The 14,866-nt window shown below is 29.8% G+C and overlaps 1 long non-coding RNA gene across 5 annotated transcripts; it reads left to right on the forward strand.

Annotated features, from left to right (window-relative positions):
- Window positions 1-720: 720 nt before the first annotated feature.
- On the forward strand, window positions 721-11,566 carry LOC134692979 (uncharacterized). Of its 5 annotated transcripts, none has more exons than XR_010102306.1 (5): window positions 726-831; window positions 4,077-4,301; window positions 6,998-7,121; window positions 7,819-7,947; window positions 8,626-11,566. It is a non-coding gene; the product is annotated as an uncharacterized LOC134692979 (long non-coding RNA). The 5 variants fall into 5 exon arrangements; XR_010102305.1 differs by having other exon boundaries at window positions 4,077-4,290; window positions 8,626-11,565; XR_010102304.1 differs by lacking the exon at window positions 6,998-7,121 and having other exon boundaries at window positions 721-771; window positions 4,077-4,290; window positions 8,626-11,564.
- The last annotated feature ends 3,300 nt before the right edge of the window (window positions 11,567-14,866 follow it).

The raw sequence follows: 14,866 nt of genomic DNA on the forward strand, positions 1-14,866 counted from the left end.
ACAGCTTTTCTCTTTGGACATTCTCGTCACAAAAGCAGAACACTAATTTCATATCATTGTATGTCAGTAATGACAGTATATCGGAAGTTTCTCTCTAAGCAAGTAGAAAATTTCAGCGACAATTAAGTTGTTACATCTCTTTCAGATTATAGTTACTTGCCGAAACAGTCAGGTTGTTGAATAATATACTTATGTGGAACCCCGGAACACATAGTTTTTATTTTTTTGTATATGTTTCTTGCTTTTTGCTAATTATCTGAAAGCGAGACTCATGATATTATAACGTGCAGTAGTCTCAGTCTGAAACTGAGGCGAGCTGACTCATCGTTGCACACACCTTCACATAGAAGACCTTCAAGTTGAACCATATGTAAAAGACAAAGAAATAGCTCAAACAACATTTAAAGAGGATACAACATGACTAATATATAAACTCAGTGATGATGAAACTCAAACATACTTACACAAATCTAACATGATTACTTAATCTAATATAACTTATCTTTAACCCCCCTTTATAGAGGAACCATATTTTTATACGTAGAACAGGTGCTCTCTTTATAAATACATTTAGTACTGCTTCTCCCTTTATCATTGGGCATCTAACCATAGTTACGTCATGCTCATCTCTGCCCTAAGTACTCTCTACTTTACTATCTACACCGATATGTGTCCACACTTGTAAAAAAAATAATCGGAAAATACTCATTTCCATTCGGAACTTACCACGATGTTGATGAAGAGGCGCCGCCATTATCATTGGAACGCATTGTAGGTTCTACAATTTTTTTTTAATCTATCCTATTCTGAAGATAAATTCCACATTTATAGGTATGAAACTTTTACAAGAAATACAAGTACAGGAGTAATACGGGGTTTCATATATAGCTACTAGCTAGTGGAGAAGAAGAAAAAAAATGTATAGAAAATCAGTTATAAAATCTATTTTAAAGTTTTGACCCCTAAAATAACGTTTTTTTTTCAGTTTTTTACTGACCATGATAAGCTAGTTTAAAAATAAGTTGGAAAATGGAGCAGTATGACAAGATGTATTATTTTTTACTGAAATTTGAAGAAAATCCTGTAAACCTGTTTTGGAGTTATTCCCCCTGAAATAATATAAATTTGTAGTTTTTTTGTTTTTTTCCATGAAAAAATAGGAGCTCAGGTAAAAATTGAACATGTAAAGAGGTTCAATACAACAAGATACATATATCCTAAAAATTAGTGTATATATTTGGTCCCGGTGTAAACATCACTAGCGGATCTAGAAACTTTCATAAGTGGGGCCCACTGACTGCCTAAGAGGGGGCCAGCTCCAGTCACGCTTCAGTGATTCCCTTTATAAGTAACCAAATTTTTTCCCAAAAAGGGTCCCCCTCCCCCCCAAATCGCCTCTGAACATATATATGTTTAGCCAAACAGAAGTTCCACTGGAAACTTTGTTTTTAACAATGTCATAATATCTATACCTGTAGGAATAAATATTCTATCCCATTTATTCCAATTGGAACACATTTTTCATGTGTTTTGCTGTAATTTTGAAAACATATTTTGAATATATACATTTAAAGAGAATATATGGCATACCAATGAGACAACTCTCCACATTAAGTGATACAGAAATTAACAACTATAGGTCACTAACACTGTACGACCTTCAACAATAAGCAAAGTCTTTAAAATTGTTTTGTCTGTTTTTGATTGCTATATTTGTATCTTCTCCCTTTTTTTACATCCTGCAATGAATATCATGATTCTTAATGCTTAATTTCTTTCCTTCCATATTTAAATAAGGAGACAACTATCCATGCGACTTCAAATGAAGGGGATGTTAAACCATATACTGTACATGTTGCCTTCAGCTTTGAGAAAAACTTGTACATTCATGCAATGTGAAAGAGAAAACTTGTGATCTGATCTGTAATATACAGTTTGACAACCATTTAAAAAATCTGGTTTCATGTTATTATATAACACATCACTTACATGTTAAATGACAGGGACTTGTAAAACAATAAAGGGGCACTAGCTACATGTATCAAATTCATGTTCACCGATTCTAATCAAATTCTCATATTTGATTTATAACAATGTAAAACATTTATCCAAACTATTATAAGGCTAAAGAAAACAATAAACAAGGCACAGGCATGAAAATATGTAGCTTTATTTCGTGTACGTGTATTTAAGTCTAGACACCTTCTAATTATTTATCTATTTGACTTCTATAGCCATCCGATGACCATATAAGCGATGTAAACATAAATATATATACATAATAATAAATAGATTAGGTAAACAGGTGCTGTTGAATTATTCTAGGTCTATTTAATTGCATATTATAGATAAAAAATGTATGTTTATCATCGGTTTTACCTGTATTAGAATTTTTATTTGTGGATCGAATCAGTCAATCAAATGATTTTCCTTAGTTTCACTTTTAATGTTGACATTTTCTTCCTTTAAATAACTACACATACAATTCATGTGTTATCCATCTCAAGCTAAGGGGTTAAATTAAAGTTCATATGAATATGAATACAATGAGATGGAATTTTTCACTTGCAAGTGAATAATTCATAATTAATTTTTTGTTGTTGCTTATTTTGACAAAATTGAACCTATAATATTGGGTACTAACAAGGAATTATCATTTCACTATTTGTATTTCATTACTGATTAAGTCAAGAAAAATAATGTATTAGGTGTTTCATATATCTTGTGTAGCTAGTGTCCCTTTAAATGAGTGATATGAGTAAATATATAAGTTACAGTAATCATGTACATTGAAGAATAAATAGTTCTGTCACCATTCATACATTTGACTGATGAAAAACTTCAGTGAATGATATAAGTTCATAACTATGGGTCATGAGATATATGAGAAGATTTTCTATGACATGTATGAATGCCAATGAAACAATTCTCCATCCAAGTCACTATTTGTAAATCATTATAGGTCAAAGTACAGTCTTCAACATGGAGCCTTGGCTTTTACCAAACAGCAAGCTATAAAGGGCCCCAAAAATGACAAGTGGGAAACCATTCAATTAGAAAAACCAACAGTCTAATCTATATAAAAACGAGAACGACTTATAAACCTCATCAACAAATGGCAACCACTAAACATCATGTTCCTGACTAATAGGACAGGTGCAAATAAATGCAGCTGGATTGAACGTCAGAATGTTTTGATAGGTACCAACCTTCACTCTTATCTGAAACAACAGTGTAACATTACAACATAGACACACTGTACATATGTATTGTCTTCAACAATGAACAAAACCCATGCATAGTAAAAAAAAACAACTCAAAAAGGCCCTGAAATAACAAATATAAAACAATTCTAGGGGAAAAAACTAAGTTACTTGATTTATGTACAAAACAAAGTAAATGAAAGAATAGATATACATGCATGTATAAAAAAACATTTAAATATTTAACCAGGGTTGTTTGTATGTCCAATATGAATATGATAAAACAAAGATTTTTTACAATACAAACAATCATGTATTTAGATTTGATGTTGTTTATATCCTACATCTGATGTGATTTCCAAAATTTGATCTTTAAATTCTAGTTAAATTATTGAGAGTTTATTTCCACAAAACCCAGATACAAAAAGGCTGTTTATCTTAAACTAACATGAAAATCAGTAAAGCCACTTTAAAATCTGCTTTATGATAGAGTGTCAAGTACGATAAAAGATGTACATGCATGAGTGAACATGGTGAAAATAAAAATGAAATTATATTTTTTTTTATATATATATTGGTGGGGTGGATACCCCCCATTTTAAAATGGCCTCCCATGAACACCAAGTATGTTTAAATTGATCATCCCTTAGGCCTAATAGACATCCCTAATAAAAAAAAAAGCATACCTAAAATTACTTGTTTCAAGCTTTACCTCAAAGGAAGATATTGTTTTGTAAAAATTTACTCATTCAAGTTTTATGAAAACATTGTGTACATACATGAGTTCCACTACATCTTATAGGAGTTATCTAGAAATTATAATTTGTATATATATAGAAATCTTTAATCAAAAACTTTAATCATACATTTCAGGTCAACCTTCTCATTTATATTGACAGAATATACAATTACTACATGTATTAATTGATGAAAAATTAAGGAACTGTTGAACATGTTGAAAATGCATGGAGAAATTTGTTGGGCAAGGCACAGACATTAAGCTTAAGGCTAACATCAGAAAACCTCTGGATTCTTGGAACTGTTTATCACATGCAAATTATGAACACGGCATGATCAAATCAGAAAGGTTTGAAAAAAGTATATATTGTAAAAGACTTTTATTGCACCTTTCAGAAAATATCTTACTACTAAAAATGATAGCAAGTATTGAAATGTTCCTGACTCGCAATTATTATCATACCTCGTATCTTGAAAAGATGGGGCATTTATTGATGCACATGATTGTCAGTATATCATGGTATATTGTTTGTCCACCATTCAAAATTTTAGTTTTATGATGTTTATTAAATTATCACTTGACCAAATTTGATGAAATTTAAACACATCATTCTAGGACCTTAATAACCATGATAACCTACATGTACAGGTTGATTTTGATATTAATGGTTTTAACATATACTGTTCAAGAGTTTTGTCCCTTGTTTACTACTAGAGGTGGGTTTTGGCATGTTTTTCCTGATGATAATAATTAATGATCACCAAATCTTATTAAAATTTGAACATATTGTCTTGTATAATATTATACTGGTCAAGTTTGATTATGATAACTTTGATGTTTATTGTTATCAAGAGTTATGACTAAATAATAATGCCCCTTATATAATTATCCACCTTGGACAATGTTGGAAGTTTTTTAAAAATCTCTTGCCAACTGTTTTTAACTTAAACAATGTTAAAGAACACAGTGCAAGTTGGTTCATTAATGACAGATCAAGTTTAATTTTGAGTTATTACCCTTATTTACCTGAAATTTGGATTTATTTTGTGTTTCTAGTTGATATTATGCACCATTTGAAAAAATCTATTTCAATTTCATTATAATTTAACACAAGTGAGGAAACTTGAAATACATGTCACCCTCAATTGTGATTTTGGTTTGTGGCAACTACAGTAAGAGTGTTTTTGCAACCAGGGGTACCTGTGATCACTTGATCACCTACATTGTAGACTTACAATTTCAAGTTTCTAGTTAGAACTTTTATGAAATGGATAGAAAGTTTATAGTTTTTTAACACAGTTATATTCATGTACATTTACATTACCTACATTACCTATGAAATGTCAACAAAAAAAACAATATAGCAAAAGTCCTTAATTTAGGTTCATGCATTCCACTTTTGTGATATTTGTGTTATATATATATGATATTTATATATATGAAGATAGTTTAGTTTTTGGAAAACCAGTTTGAATTTGAATTTTCAGACAAACCAAAACTAATTACAATATTAATGTAGCTAGTGAATAATAAAATATGAAGCCTAAAAATATAGGATGGCACAAAAAGTATTTAAGGGCATACGATACAGTTACAGGGGAGGTAATGACGTTGCCAACGTAAAATTAGGAGATGTCTGTATTGTATTTTAAGTTTGGCCTTCGTAATAGTAGATTTTACTGTCGCAAATTGAGTTTACCTAGCGACTAGGTGCGGAGATAGGTAAACGGATATTTGCGACAGTAAAATCAAGTTTTACGAAGGCCAAGCTTAAAATACAATACAGTTATCTCCATTCTAATGCCACATATTAAAATAATTGTCATTTGATAAATATTTTGGCTTAAAAATGGCATAAATGAAAAAGTCCGCGAAACTGTTGCATTGTCTTTAGCATCTAAACAATGTGACGTCATGTGTTTACTCTGGGTGTCAAACATGAATACTAAACATATTTTTACTTTTCGTACGCTTCAGAATGGTTTTAATATAGACTGAAAGAAGATTTTGAGGCTCAAAATGTAAATATCTTGTTTATTTTTTGAAAAATTACATATCCCAGAATTCAAAATGGTGGCTTTCTTAGTTACGGACTGGTAGAACGTGGGATCTAACTCCTCAAAATATTTATCAACGTCCAATGAAAATTATCGTTACAAACTAATTGCATTAGAATGTTATTTTTGCGACGTCAAACTTTGACATATCGGGGAAAGATGCATTTTTCGACTGATTTTTATCATTCAAACTGATTTAATTTGAAAATGAGTTCATGGACCCCTATTTTTCAAAACAGCAATTTGTTTCATTTTGCAGGGAGATTATGTGACCCAAATTTTATAAAACTGTAAATAGAGGATTTTTTTTAATTTTGATAAACATGCAGCAAAAAATGACGTTTTTTCCTCAATTTTATAAACATTTGATAAATATGAGTTATTCTGAATAAAAAATTGCATATTTTTTAGGATACTTATAAAATACAGAAATTAACGATTTATTAATATTTAACAAAAATCTATTTGTGTTTATCTTTTATAACAAAAAAGTTGTATCTTTCTTTCGATAAAGAAATAACGGCCACAAATCGGAATTTTGAGCCAATATACAACATTTCGACCTCATTTTACTCAAAAAGTAGCACATGAAGGTATATTTTTATTACATATTCAATTAAATCAGGTAAAAAATAGTCTATATGCAAATTTTCATGAACTTGTAAATACAGGATCAAAACTGTATCGTATGCCCTTAATGAATTGGCATGGCTTTTAATTTAGTTTTATAGTGAATTCAACAACAACAAAAATACCACTTGTACAATATTCAGAGACATTTATTTGATGAAACCTTAAACTACAATGAACTAGTGTTTTGTGAAATTGAACACAATTGTATGTTAATTATGCTGTCAAGTATATATGCTGAAAAAAAATGTCATATTTATTAAACATAGTTATGAATGTTCATTGAACAAATCCTAGTATCAATTATATATAGAGTATATAAAATGTTATTCTGCAACTAATACACCTGTATTCCAACTTTATTCTAGGCTTAAAGAATTTTCAGTTTCACTTGACAGCTTAAAGAATTTTCAGTTTCACAGGAGTGCAGGATGATTTCAGATATGATCACCACACAGTACAGGGAAGAAGTTTTAAAAGACACATCATGTGGTATATGCCTATATTTTGTCTGTCACAGATGAAATAGTGAAGAAAAGACAAGCCTCACTAGGAAATATGATATTGATCCACAAGGATTTCATTTTATTGTCCATTTAACAACATGTGATTAGATATAAGTCTTAGTTTTCCACTACCATGTGACTACTATTGGGAGCTGTTGGGGGTTGTATGATTAATGGAAGAAACCACCGATCAAACAAAACTAAAATGAAACTTATTTATCTTATTTGTTTGTGTTTATATATAGATAAATAACTGCATATCTCAAATTTTTAAAGAAAATCGTAATATTTAATTGTTTTCTGAAAGTGTTTATTGATGGTAACAACTTAACATTATTTATGTAAACCAACTAATTTTTCAGCCGACTTAGCAGCAATTTATTCTTGTGATTTTCAACAAAAATACTATTTATATCTGTTAGAAAAGACCCCAATTTTAGTTATACCTGACAATTTTCATTTCAATTAAATGCCTTGGGTTGAGCAATATCAAATTACCTAGTAAGACTGGCTTTTTCTCCCCTGCTTCACCTCTAACAAACAAATGTGCCTTAATTAATTTCTTTTAACTCACAAAAGTTTCAAAAGTAAAAATTCTGCAAAAATAATTTAGCTTGTGTACAGTTTCGTAGATTTAGGATATTCTTTAAATTATATATTTATTACACACTTTTTAATTACAGTGAGATAATTTCTATGATGAAAAGTGAGCTAGAAGTAAGGTGCAAACCATGAAAGTACCTGACAAGTGGACTTGCAAGATCTGGTGGAAGTGAAAAATTGTGAATTGTTGAAGAAGCACATTAAAAGAAGTCAGTAAAGTTTTTGAAGATCTTGTTTTCATGTTAATTTCAAGTCAATCCCTTTACACATTCGTTTGCCTTAATTGATATATCCCCATTGATTAACATATATAACCAGTCCAAAAAACTAGTCACCTGAAATTGTTTGCCATCAGATCTTTTAACTTGTTGAAATAGTGTACATGGCTTTGTGCTTTGAACATTTAGTCTAATTAAAACTTTCAACAGATTGTCAACTATAATAAGCAAACATGTGACAAATAACATCAAAATATTTTAACACCCTCAGCACTTTTAGAATACATTTATGAACAATATCAGAATTATTGAAATTTATGTTATTTGTCCAATGATTTAACAAAAAATATAAGGAGGGTCAGTAGTTTGATTGATTTGAAATAAGCTATCAAATATCAGAATGACAACTGAAGAAAATATAGAGAATGAACAGACTATAAGAAAATGTAGAGAATGCACAGACAATATAAGCAAATATGTTGATTCACAGAAACAATTGTTGTATATCATGTAAATCATGTATATAGGTTTAATAGGTCAAATATTAAGACTTCTAATTCTGGATACTTTTTTTTCCCCAGAATTCAGAGATGTATTGAATATATTTTAAATGACACTGTTAAATCAATGACACAAAATAATTTAATAGATGTTGTAATTTTTTTTCAGTATCTGACTTCATTGGAAGATGCAATTGAACAGTTTAATAAACCAGCTCAATCAAATCTAGATCATTGTTCCAATACTCCAGCCAAAAGATTTATCATTAGAATTCCAGGAATTCACAGGAACAGATGTATTTTATGGTTTGATCCTAAACACTATCATCATTGTTATGGGGTTAATATTATACCAGGCTATTGAGTCTGAGGATGGAAAAGTTCTTTTCCTTAGTTTACTGTTAAAATGGGAACCTAAATTATGAAAAGAAGCTTTTTTTCTGGCATGTGATAGTAATTATTTTATTGAAGTTGTATACTGAATTTACCCTGCATCCATTTTCTTCTTGCCACGCCTTTGGCTAATGCTTTAAGCTGTTTTCATGAAACTTTAATGAATCATTTATTTGTATTGAAATGAGCTACCTTTTGTTTTATAATAGAAATTTTAGATTTTCTTTTCCTAGCTATGGGGATTTTGATTTTTTTTTTAAAAGGGGGATTTTCCAGTTTTTGGACAATAACTCATGAGTGCTTTGAGCAGTTTTCATGGAACTTTGATGACTGCCTTATTTCTATTGAAGTGAGCTCCTTTTAACTTTTTTTTTTAATTTCTGATATGACATATGGAATGTTATAAATGAGAGGCATATCATATGCTCATTGCACTGCTGTATATTTAATTAGTACATTGTAAATTCTATTTCTCAAATAAGTTTTTTGTTTAACATCTTTTTGTCGAGCCTTCGACTTTAGTCGAAAAAGCGAGACTAAGCATCGGCGTCCACAAATATTTATTCTGTGGTTAAAGTTTTTGAAATTTTAATAACTTTCTTAAACTAAACTGGATTTCTACCAAGCTTGGAAAGAAGCTTGTTTATGATTATAAGATAGCATCCAGAAGTTCATTTTGTAAAAATAAAATTCCATTTTTTCTGTATTTTACTTAGTTTTTCTGCGGGGAAACATTACATTCACTCTGTGGTTAAGGTTTTTAAAATTTTAATAACTTTCTTAAACTGTCCTGGGTTTGTACCATACTTGGACAGAAGCTTGTTTATGATCATAAGATAGTATCCAGAAGTAAATGTTGTAAAAAAAATCATTTTTTTTCGTATTTTACTTATAAATGGACTTAGATTTTCTTCCAGTTAACATTACATACAGTCTGCAGTTAAAGTTTTTAAAACAATTATTAGATTAAAAAACTTCCCTGGATTTTTACCAAACTTGGACAGAAGCTTCTTACAATCAAAAGATAGTATCAAGAGGAATATTTTTATTGATTTTTGTCCTCACTTTTGTTGAGTCTGCAATATACAGCAAAAGTAGGCAAGACACCAGATTCCGTGAAACCCTTACAATTTTTTTTTTTTTTTTTTTTTTTTTTTTTTTTTTTTTTTTTAAAGTTTTTTAAAGTTCCTCATGCTCATTTTTCTCTTACCTGTTTTATTGTGAATTTTTAAGTTTTTAACCAATTGTAACCGGTTGACTTTTGTTTTTAAACATCAATTATGGCATCAACTATTTGTTGTGATGTTTTTTTGTTGTTGTAAACTTTGATATGTGAGAAACAATAAATGTCCGATGTTTCATTGTGAATGTCACATGTTTTGTATCTTGAGTAGCAATCTGGTATTCTTAAAAGGAACATTTGTTTAATCTGAACTTCCAACCTCATTTAGAAACCAACTTACACTTTATTTTCTGAAAATATTTAACCATATCTAAATTAATCCTGCAAGTACCAAGATAGGCTTTAGGATTTTGTGAATGGAAAAGAAAACATTGTCTGGTATTGTAAGGACTATTATGGGTACAATTTGTTTCCACATTTATGAAATTTATATCAAAGGTTTATACATGTATCAGCAACGTCTCATCCAAATATATATCTGTTTTCAGTGATTGTGATGAATTTTATATTATATATCTGTTATCTGTTTTCTTTAAAATATGTATAACTATCTAGTTTTCTTGTATGAAGCAAAATGTTATGTTATGTTAATTTCAAGGTTAATTATTTTAACTTTGATATTTATTTTTTCACTATGAAATCAAAAAGACTTGACATATTTTTTTTGTTTTTTTCATGTCAATAAAGTTTATAACCGTTTCTTATTATTACTAATACACTGAGGCACACATTGTGTGCAACAAGAGCAACTCAATATACTATACAAAATGATAAATTGGTCAATAAATATGACAAGAGAAGAAAAAACGCAACCCTTTTATCACTAAGGGTGAAAAGAGTTTTTATAAGTATTTGTGAAATATGATCAGGGTAGTACTAGCATAGGACAACATTTTCCAGATACATATTCGATGGGTAAAAACTCAATAAATACTTATAAGTGTCATTTTTTATGCTTCAGTCAAAAATGAGAAATATATTTATTGTTGCTTTAAGGGTATAAAATGTGTTAGGTTTATGTTTTCTATTGAAGATTTGGAAGTGATATTAAATGAGTATTTCTTATGGTATATATCCTTTGTAGAAATTAAATTTTTAGTTGCCTTTTTAATAAAGCAATCATTTATTATTATGAAATGTTTGTGTTTGTTGCAAATCTCAAATGGTTTTAACAGCAAAAGCAGAACAGTAGAAAAAAAACAAATTGACCACAGCAAGTCTTTTAGAAATTAAAGTAATAAGTAAAAAGCTGCATTGGTCATGATGTACATAATGTTGTTGATTAGAAAATCTTGTATTTCCTGGATGTCATAAACAGTTTGTGTACAAGTAAAATACAATTTCCAGTTGCATTAACAATAATAAAATGGTATGGCTATTGAAATGGTGTTTAAATGATAAATCAAAGTCTTTGATTCTTGGGATTATGAAAAATGCTGGATCTAACTGCACATCTAGAATTTGGACCCCACTTTAAATTGGTCCATATTAAAGTCCAAAGGATCCAAATTGTTTGATTTCCAACAAATATTTAATATGTGGGGTCCCTTAAGATTCTGAATCTAAAGTGAATTTAGGCATTGATTTTTTGGACCCAATTTTCAAATTAACTGCTCCATCAGGTCTAAAGGGTCCAAAATTGAAGATAAATTGACTTCTTGAAAAATTGAATTCTTCGGATTGTTGGATATATTGAATTAAAACTTGTGTTTAAATTTGTGATATCGGGTCAAGTTTAAAAAAAAAAAATTTGGATATTGGGTCCATTTGATATGTTGAATTTTTTGTGTAATTAGACTATAAACTTTATAAGATATCTTGTATAATTGATTAGTTATCTTATATAGTTTATAAGATATAGTATATAGTTCATGAGATTTCTTACCGGGTATAAAGTTTATAAGATATATATATATATAAAAGAAGATGTGGTATGATTGCCAATGAGACAACTGTCCACAAGAGACCAAAATGACTCGGACATTAACAACTAGAGGTCACTGTACAGCCTTCAACAATGAGCAAAGCCCATACTGCATAGTCAGCTATAAAAGGCCCCATATGACAATGTAAAACAATTTATTTTATATATTTTATATATTTGTATAAAAAATTAACAAAAAACAAATATGTAACACAAAAACAATCGACAACCACGGAGTTACAGGCACTTAAATAATGTGGCAGGGTTAAACATATTAGCGGGATTCCAACCATATTTTTTTTTATAAGATATCATCTAAAGTTTATGAGATATCTTATATAGTTTATAAGATATCTCAAATAATTTTCTTTAAAAGATATCACATATATTATATAAGTTATCTTATAAACAATATGAGATATCTCATATTATACTTTAGAAGATATCTTATAAAGTATATTAGATATCTTGTAAACTATATAATATATTTTATATATTATATGAAATATATTTTATATATTATATGAAATATATTTTATATATTATATGAAATATATTTTATATATTATATGAAATATATTTTATATATTATATGAGATATTTTAGAAGATATCTTTTAAAATAGTCAAACAGTTTTCAATACATATTGGTCAGTCTTAAGGTCCAACAGGTCCTAAATTAAATTTTGTATGATGAATACAAGGTGTTTTGTTATATGGTGAATCAAGAGACCTGTATTTTCTGCTGAATCTAATATATATTTATAGATAAATAGAATAACAAGATGTGTTATGATTGCCAGCAAGACAACTCTGATCAAGAGACAAAAATGACACAGTCATTTAAAACAACTATAGGTCAATTTGCAGCTTTCAGCAATGTAAAAAAACACATACTGAATTGTCGGCTATAAAAGGACATCAAATTACAAATGTAAAACAATTCAAACAAGAAAACTTATAGCCAATATATGTTAAAAATAATGAAAGAAAAACAAATATGTAAAAACAGCAACAAACGACAGCCACATACAAAATGTGATGGAGATAAATTAGTTGGATGGTGCAAAACCCTCTCCTAATATGGGACAGTGGTACAACAGCACTAAACAATGAATGATAAAATGTGCAACAAACAACAACCATTCAAAGGCTCCTTCCTGGCTTGGAACAGGCACATACTTTATTGTGGCGGGGTTAAACTAGTTTGAATGCTCCAACATTTCCCCTAACAAACTTTATAAAAATCAGTTGAGAATGTCAACTCATCAGATGGGTCAAAATAAAAATATAGATTATTAACAAAAACAATGTTTCCAATTTCTAAATTCTTGGAACACACTCATTCTGTGTTAGAAACCTATGCTGTGTAGAATATTTCAATCCCAATTCAAATTAAGAGCTGTATCAAGATTAAAGTAATGTATATTTTCCCCAACTGTTCAGTGTTCGATAAGGAACATTAATTATTCCATGGTTCAAAGGAGCAAAGTATATGACATAACCAGTTTACTGTTTCTTAATATTCGTGTATCTATTTACCAGCATTACCACCAGTCTAGTATACGCTAGATTAAGTGATTGTTGATTGCTTTAGTCCAGTGGCAAAACATTCATGCATATGAGACATAGTTTGTTGTTTGATTCAGGCCAGTGGCAAATATTTCATATATATTTGAGAAGAGAAAACTATGCGTACGATAGGTAGGTCTTGTAAATGTTTAAAAAAACTGGACAGAAAACTTATTTTTTTGGCATTCTATAAGATGGAATTATCTTGTCCTTTATTGCAACTTCGTAATAACTCAGGTGTATGAAGGTTATATAGGGTATATACCAATCGAATGACTTTGTCGCATGGAGTCTTTTTGAAAGACTATTATTACCGAATTTATCTGATTCACTGTATGAAAACTATATCCATCGAATAGCTCTGTTTCACTGGTGAACGAATGTTGTATAGGGCCTATGACCCGGCATCGAAAAACTGTGTTTGATTGGTATAATATGAACGTTATAGAGCTTATAACCATCGAATAACTCATTCTCTTTGGTGTATGAATATTATACAGGGTTTATACTTCTCAAATAACTCTGTCACATTTACCCATCGAATAATTTTGTCTCGTTGGTGTATGAATGTTGTATATAGGCTTTACCTAATGAATATCTCATGGTCTCATAGATGCATGAACACTATACAGGGTCCATACTTCTCAAATAAGTGCATTATTGGTGTATGGACGACGGTTATAAAGGTTCTATAGCCATCGAATAACAACCCTGTTTCATTGATATATGAACGTTATATAGAGCCTAAACTTATCGACTATAGGTCACCGTACGGCCTTCAACAATAAGCAAAGCCAATACCGCATAGTCAGCTGCTCATTGTTGAAGGCAATACGGTGACATCTGGTTGTTAATTTCTGTGTCATTTTTTACTCTTGTTGACAGTTGGCTCATTGAATATCATACCCGGCACATCTTACTTTTTATATACACCAATTAGACATAGTTATTCGATATATAAAAACCCTATACAACGTTCATACACCCATGAGACGGTGCTATGGGTATGCATCTAGCATATACTTATCGAATAATAAAAGTAATGACAGTATGCATTTCAATTTAAGTTGTCTTTCAGTGTGTCTTTTTACCTACATTGGCACGTTGTAGTAACCGCTAGATTGATTGATTGCTGTTTGATTTACGTCCAGTAACAAATATTTCATTCATGTTCATATTAACGATCACTACTATAGTAAGGGTAACCACTAGACTCTGTCCGTCCAACAGGCTATTTACGTCCAGTGGCAAGTATTAATTGCATTCATGTTCAAATTTACAGCGAATACAATAGTAAGGCTTCTACTTGACGAAATGTTTTTGAGATTTGGTCTGCAGC

Source organism: Mytilus trossulus, chromosome 12, assembly GCF_036588685.1.
Source record: "Mytilus trossulus isolate FHL-02 chromosome 12, PNRI_Mtr1.1.1.hap1, whole genome shotgun sequence".
Lineage (NCBI taxonomy): Eukaryota > Metazoa > Mollusca > Bivalvia > Mytilida > Mytilidae > Mytilus > Mytilus trossulus.